This window comes from Tympanuchus pallidicinctus, unplaced genomic scaffold (genome assembly GCF_026119805.1).
Source record: "Tympanuchus pallidicinctus isolate F22 unplaced genomic scaffold, pur_lepc_1.0 scaffold26, whole genome shotgun sequence".
NCBI lineage: Eukaryota > Metazoa > Chordata > Aves > Galliformes > Phasianidae > Tympanuchus > Tympanuchus pallidicinctus.
In genome coordinates, this window is record NW_026294743.1 from 8,656,621 (window position 1) to 8,663,406 (window position 6,786).

Sequence of the window (6,786 nt, forward strand, 5' to 3'; positions counted from 1 at the left end):
AGTTGCATATAAGATGATGATTAGAAATACCTAATGCTATTTCTATCTCCTCCCCGTTACACTACAGAATATTTTTAACAGTTTTCATCATCATCACTCATTAGGTAATGTGTGAAGCAATATACTGTATCATTTAAAGACATAAACAAACGTAAAATGCAGTGTTGCATGCAGATGAGATTGTTTAGCTATAGCTCCAGCATTATTAAGTAAGAACTGTTGCTGTACTCCTATCTGCTCTGTATTTTAAAATTGCTCACAGTAAACATGCATTCTAATATCATGCCATTTAAATATTCCTTCACAAAGCAACGTAGATGCTGTAAGCAGCAATGTGGTCAGTAGCCGAACACAGAGCATACCAGTTTATAACCACCTCAGAAAACATTTGAAGGATTCATCAAATTAAGTGACTCAAGAAATAAGTACCAAAACACAGGACTACAGAAAAGCAAAGGTCTCATTCAAAACAAAGACAAGCATCCTGAATTTAGGGATACTGTGCGATGAAAATTGATTACCTAAAAGAAATGCAACCCAAAGCCAATATGTTCAACAGAGTAATATTAAAAAAGAAAGTGTATCTAATAACATCATTTTTTTAAAAAAGTACATATTTACCTTCTGGATTTTGAAACCCTGCACATTTACTTTACTAAATTAGATTTGGCATAAAACATAAAAACAGACCTTATAACGAAGGAGGAGTTTCAAGTATAATTAATAGCAGGTAACGTTGTTTCTCTCCTTCTTTATTTAAGCAGGCTCCAGCTATTCTCTGAAGATTGCTTGGTCCCCAGTAAGCATTGAGAAGACTGTGGCTTGTGCGTTCCATCTGTCCTATCTGACTGTAATTCTTACCCCACTCATCTATATTTGGTAGCTGAACTCATGTTTCAGCAGACTGCGAGTATCAGGAATTCCAACAGAAGCAATGTTATGCCTGGAAGTGGCATAAAGTTCTGTGCACTTACTACTCAGAAATACAGAGAACTTAATCATTTAAATGAGTATTTAAGTGAACACAGTAAAGGCTGCTTTAAACTATTATTCTGAAACATAGGATGTGATTTTTGCTCAATATTAGAATGGTTATCTCTACAGGGAACAGAAAACAGTGTGCAAAAAGTAATTGTGGAAAAATAATTCTTCGACGTTATTTTGTCTTAACAAATTTTAGTAAGAAAATTAAATTCCTTACAGTCATTGAAGAGTTTATTTTTTCTTAGAGAGTATTTTCTAACTAAGACTTTTTTTACACCTGTGGAATTGGTGATATCTTTTTGTAACAATAGATAATGATTAACCTGAAATCGCAGTGACACCACAAATAAATTTACCCACTGAATTGTCACTTTCTACATGAGGAAATCCTATCATGAGAAAATAAGTACTGCCCTCCATCTGAAAACACACACAAAACCCCTTGTATAACTTAAGACCCCACAAGTCTGACCCAGACAATAGCACGGCAACAACCACAGCTTGTTTCTCTAGCCATTTCCAGTGTAATCAGTAATCACAGTCAACTTCTCCTTGTTGTCCTTGCCCAAGTGCTTTCACCTCAGTCAGAACTCCTTTGAGGTGTGGCACAGAGAAGAAACATTTTCTGCCCTAAACTACACTTGTGCCTTTTCAGGTACATCACTACCTTTGATGCTCAGTGAACTAAAGAAGTAAACATGAAGAGTGCTGCTTCAATCAGTGGACTTCATCACATAACTTCAAAATATAATTGGGGTAGGATTGCTTCTGCCTGATTGCAGCCTATCAGAAGTTATTTAGAGCAAGAATACCCAAAACATCTCGTACATCTCTGTCCCTTCTGCCAAAATCCCTTTTGCCTGTTCTCTTACCTGAATTCTTTCTGTGGCTGGAACACATTTTTAGCTCCATGTTTTCCTGTGGAGAATTGATCCGTTGTTGCGACAGAAGGGCAAAACCTTCCTTTTTGTCCATATTTACATGTTACAAAGTTACCACACATTGTATTTCTTTTGCTCCATCATATTGGCAATTACTTTCCTCTAATCAGAACTTAAACAGATGCACTGTTGGATCAGGGATGGTTTATTCACAACGTATAAGGACCCCATTCTTATACAATGGGAACCTTACCATGTTATCAGTTATCATGGAATTAATAAAAAAGGATTTTATTACAGGTCATTTTACAGTATCCTCCGTGTGTGAAATAAGAGAAGAATCACCATTCTAAAAAAAAATCCATGGGAAAACGGAAACAAAACCAACAAGAAGAAGAGGAACTGGTCATTTAGCAGTTAACCATTGTAAGCCTATTTTTTCAGCAGTCATCTGGCAGAGTGGAATCCAGGCTCTGTGTCTGGCAGCTATCCTCTCCACTTAATGCTTGAGAGTTAGGCACCTTGGCAAGAGAGTCAAAAATAGCCAGCATATAAACAGCAACAAACTGCCTTGGGCTATCTTCAGCATATTCTACAGGGAAGGGGTAGATGAAATCCTGGTTCTTGGAATTATATATTTAAACTGTCATTTCTCGGAAGAAAATATTTATCTGCCTGGAGACACTTGCCAAAACAGGTTTCAAAGTAACAGAGTGTAAAGGAAAACAATTGCACCAGAGATGTGTGCCCATCAGGTTTGTCTGTTCCTTTTTGTACAGTCAGATATTAACACTTGCCCAGAAAGCCAAAGACCTGTGTTCATTTCTGCTGCCTTCAAGCGGTAATGAGCTTCTAGCCATAACTTGCTAGCTGATTAGGATTAGGCTTCACGCATCTGCATTAAGCTGCAAATACATTTTCCCTATATCACTTCACTAAGCTATTGAAAAAGCTTATCATCTTTGACCTGCATTTTTGGTAAACTGAATTTTTGATCAAGACTTCCTCATTTTGTTGCCAATGTAATGTGTACTCCCCTACTAAAGTGATTGAGGGTGGTAAAACACAACCAGCAAATGCCAGAGAGAACACTGAGAAATCATTCATTTTGCAAGATAAGCATGTCTAACAAGATGTAACCATGTAACATTTGCATGCAAAAAGTAAAAATTACTAGTAACAAGCAAAAAGAATAAAGGATGTTATCCATCAGATGCTCACCCCATTCCTATGGGGTGGGCACATACAGAATGTGCAGTTCTGTTGCACATTCAACTGATGAAAATAGCTTGATAAGGCCAATATTTTTCACTGATAATTTAGTAGAACATTGCTAGACAAGTCTCCTTAAGCTTAATTAATAATAGCTTCTAATACTAGCCAAAGTCATACAAAACTCTAACATTATTCGGGGTATACAAGCCTTCCATTCCATCTGATGCTGTTAGATGGAAAAGATATTCATTTGTCATTGGGCTGGTACTTGGGTGCTTATTTGCAAGAGCAGAAAACCTCTGTTACGATTCCAAGGTTATTCCTACCTTACACTAAATAGTGACAGGGTAAAATAGCAGCAAGTAGATGTTCTATTCCCTGGCACAGAGAACATGCAAAGATAATCTGTTGTACAGGTACTGATATTTTTTATAGTACTCCTCACAGGCTCACATCTGTACAGAAGGTATAGCTAAGGGCCTTTCACTGCCTAACTCCATTAAAGTATTCAAGGCATAATACAGAATAGTATTAATGGGCAGGAAATGAGGTGCCAAGAACCTGAAATTCTGCATAATCAAAGTCATTAGGGTTAGAAAAGACCTCTAAGATCATCTAATTCAACAGTCCACATATCACCGAAATTTCCCCACTAAGCCATGTTCCTCAGCACAACATCAAAACATTTCTTGGACACCTCCAATAACGGTGACTCCGTCACCTTCTTTTGCAGCCTGTTCCAGGACCTCACCACTCTGACAAGAAGTTCTTCCTACTAGCCAACCTGAATGTCCTGCAGTGCAACTTGAGGCCATTCCTTCTCTTCCTATCAAATTCCCTCTTGCCCTCTCATCATTCGGTGAACCTGACTCAGAAAAAGGTACCAAACCTGATAGGTTTTGATTAATTCACTGTACTAGGTCATGATGATTTTCAGTGGTTAAGTAGAAAGGCCATTCCGCACTTGAGCTTGGTCATGGTTTCATCTGTAAATCTGTGTCCATGGCAGGGGAACAGCAGGCCCACCAAGCCAAAAAGAGGGAAAAGGGGAAAGGGAAAGCAAGGGACAAAATAAAACCCAACAGCGGCAGAGGTCTGAAGAGGAAAACAAGCTTAGTCTATAAATTATAATTGCAAAAGACACAAGTTAATCGGAATTGAAGCTAATAAATCAAAAGTCTAAGCAAGAGGAATTAAGAAAAAAAATGAGAAAGAAGGCATCATTGAATGTTCCACCTCCGGAGCTTTTCAAGACCAGGCTGGATGAGAACTTGGCAGCCCAATCTACACGTTGTCAACACTGCCCACTACAGGGGAGTTGGAATTAAATGGTCTTTAAATCCCCTCCAACCAAAGCCATTCTACGAAAGCATCGGTAGATGAGGCTGATGCACTCCCATAGGGCTAGAGGAAACAAGGATAACTTCTGGGGGTGTAGAATATGGTAGTATAATCAAGAATGGGAAACCTACCATGTAAAGATGTCAGATTATGTGGTAAACAAAACATATAAGCTGCACTTTTTTACGTTTTAGCTCACTGTCCTACATAATTATCTAAGGAAAAAGACCGAAAGAAATTATTGCAAAAACAGGCTAGTCTGTTATAAATGTAAGTTTCTAACAAACAGATTAATGCTTGATATATTGTTTGAAAGAAGCAAAACAAGCTGTAAATGCTAGGTGGTTAAAGATAGAACTCAACCGTTGAAATTAAAGATTTTCTTCTGAAAGATTATGCATTCAAGACTTCAGCTGTAATTATGCTTGGCTTCATTTCATTGAACTTAACCAGTTCAACTGTTACTCTCCTTCCCAATGTTCATTTTGTCCTCCATTCCATAAACATTGGTCACATTCACATGGTTTTTGCATTCCTTTTATTTTCTGCATTAACTGTGCATTATCATCTCCTGTACCATATCTGATCTGTTATCCATCCCTCTATGTCACTTATAGTCTTGAACTCCTGCTCCAATTCATGTCTTTCAGTCACATTCATGCTAGCTGTTACCTCCAGAGAAAATATTTCAAAGAAATTAAGTATATTTAATTTAAGATCTCTTTGCACTTAATGCTATGAAGTTCTCAAGGCTGCACATGGTGAAAAATGAATGCTTTATAGAATCACCTGACATCTTTTTCTGAGTTATATACTATAGAAGCACCTGACATCTTTTTCGGCATTATATATTAAGTTTTTGTTCATGTGGCTCAGTTAGACTTCCCTCTTCATTAGGAAAACGATCCCCATTAGATTAATTTTAGCTGCAAGCCTGTAGCGCATATTTCACGTGTTTACATTCACAGCCAGTCATGTGCTCAGATTCCTTCTTAGCATGTGAAATGTGTTTGATCTGTGCAAGCACAGACACTGCTGAGGATAATCATGAGGATTAGCTTTGGAACAGGAATGTGCTTCTTTCAACCAACTGTGAAAAGCTTGTCTCCAGGATAATAAATATTTACCTTTTTTCTTTTATGGTAATACAGCTTTATGTTTCTTTCGCTTTTTAACAGCTACTGTGAGCTCTCTTTTGACTAATGTCAATGTATTCCTATGGCGTAGAGGAAAGCTCACCTGCCACCTAAAAACATCTGATGTAAGAAAAGGGTAGACAGCTGAATACTGCTGCCAGAAGTCATAGTGCTAAACAAAGACAAATGTGCAAGTACGTGGCAAGCATACTTCTGGCAAGAGGAATGAATGCTGAAGGAAGAACTCTGAACAGCTGATTACTTCCGTTGTTAACCTCCATAGCACTAGATTTATTTTAAAATAAATTACACTACAGCTGGCTATTTAGAAACAACTGCTGAGAGATTTGTCAATCACCAGCTTCTGTTAGGGAGACACTCAGCTTAGCAGTATTTTTGGAAAGAGTTTCCATGGAGTTGCAGAGACTTCAGGCTCTTTGCTTTCTTCTGATTGGCCAACAGACAGGTGCTGAAAAAGGTGCTGTCAGAAATACTCCAGACATAGTGAGCAGCACATTCAAAAGCAATGGCAGCTTACTTTGTGTATTACGATAGGCTTTGCCATATGACATTATAACAGAATTTTTCCTTTCTCTTTATCTGATACAAAATGAAAAAGACTCAAAACACAAAGCAGCATCAGCCGAAAATATAACAACCCATTGTGTAATCAAAGAACATCAGGATGTTATAACCACAGAAGACTTACCCCTATCCTGAGCTCACTCACAAAACTCAAACAAAGCAGATCTCCAAAAGAGGCCCTTCCCTACTGGTAGCCAGCTCTTAAATAGGGCTAGGAATTGCCTTCACCTGCACTCCTCTGGCTGACTCACAGCTCCCCTCAGGTGATCAATCAGAGGTTCAGGCCCTGACTCAGCTGTTCCCATACACGCATGTTTACCATTTGTGTGTGGTCTTTTGTTCCATAGCAAACTTTTAATGCTTAAAACTAACAGTAATTTTTTTTTCTTCTTTTCTTTTTTTTTCATTTTTCAGAGCAGCATAGAATGGTTTAAGTTGGAAGAGACTTCAGAGATCATGTTCTACTCCCTTGCTGTAGGGCTTGAGGGAAAGTAAGAACTTTTCAGTGGCAATGAGCACTTGTGTGGTGGTACTATAAATCCTTGTATTTCCTCAGTCATTTGAGGGAGTTTGGAGTCCCAGACTGTACCCATAAGTTCCATTAAAAACAAGGGGTTGAATTTTTACCTGGCATGGATCTTGTA

The 6,786-nt window shown here is 38.1% G+C and overlaps 1 protein-coding gene across 3 annotated transcripts in view; it reads right to left on the minus strand.

Moving 5' to 3' along the window:
• Positions 1-811, minus strand: part of PALLD (palladin, cytoskeletal associated protein) — a 177,389-nt gene extending 176,578 nt beyond the window's left edge. For all 3 annotated transcript variants that reach the window (XM_052690142.1, XM_052690141.1, XM_052690144.1), the window contains exon 1: positions 691-811. The gene's annotated coding sequence lies outside the window, so the exon portion shown is untranslated. The remainder of the gene's footprint in view (positions 1-690) is intronic.
• Between the last annotated feature and the right edge of the window lie 5,975 nt (positions 812-6,786).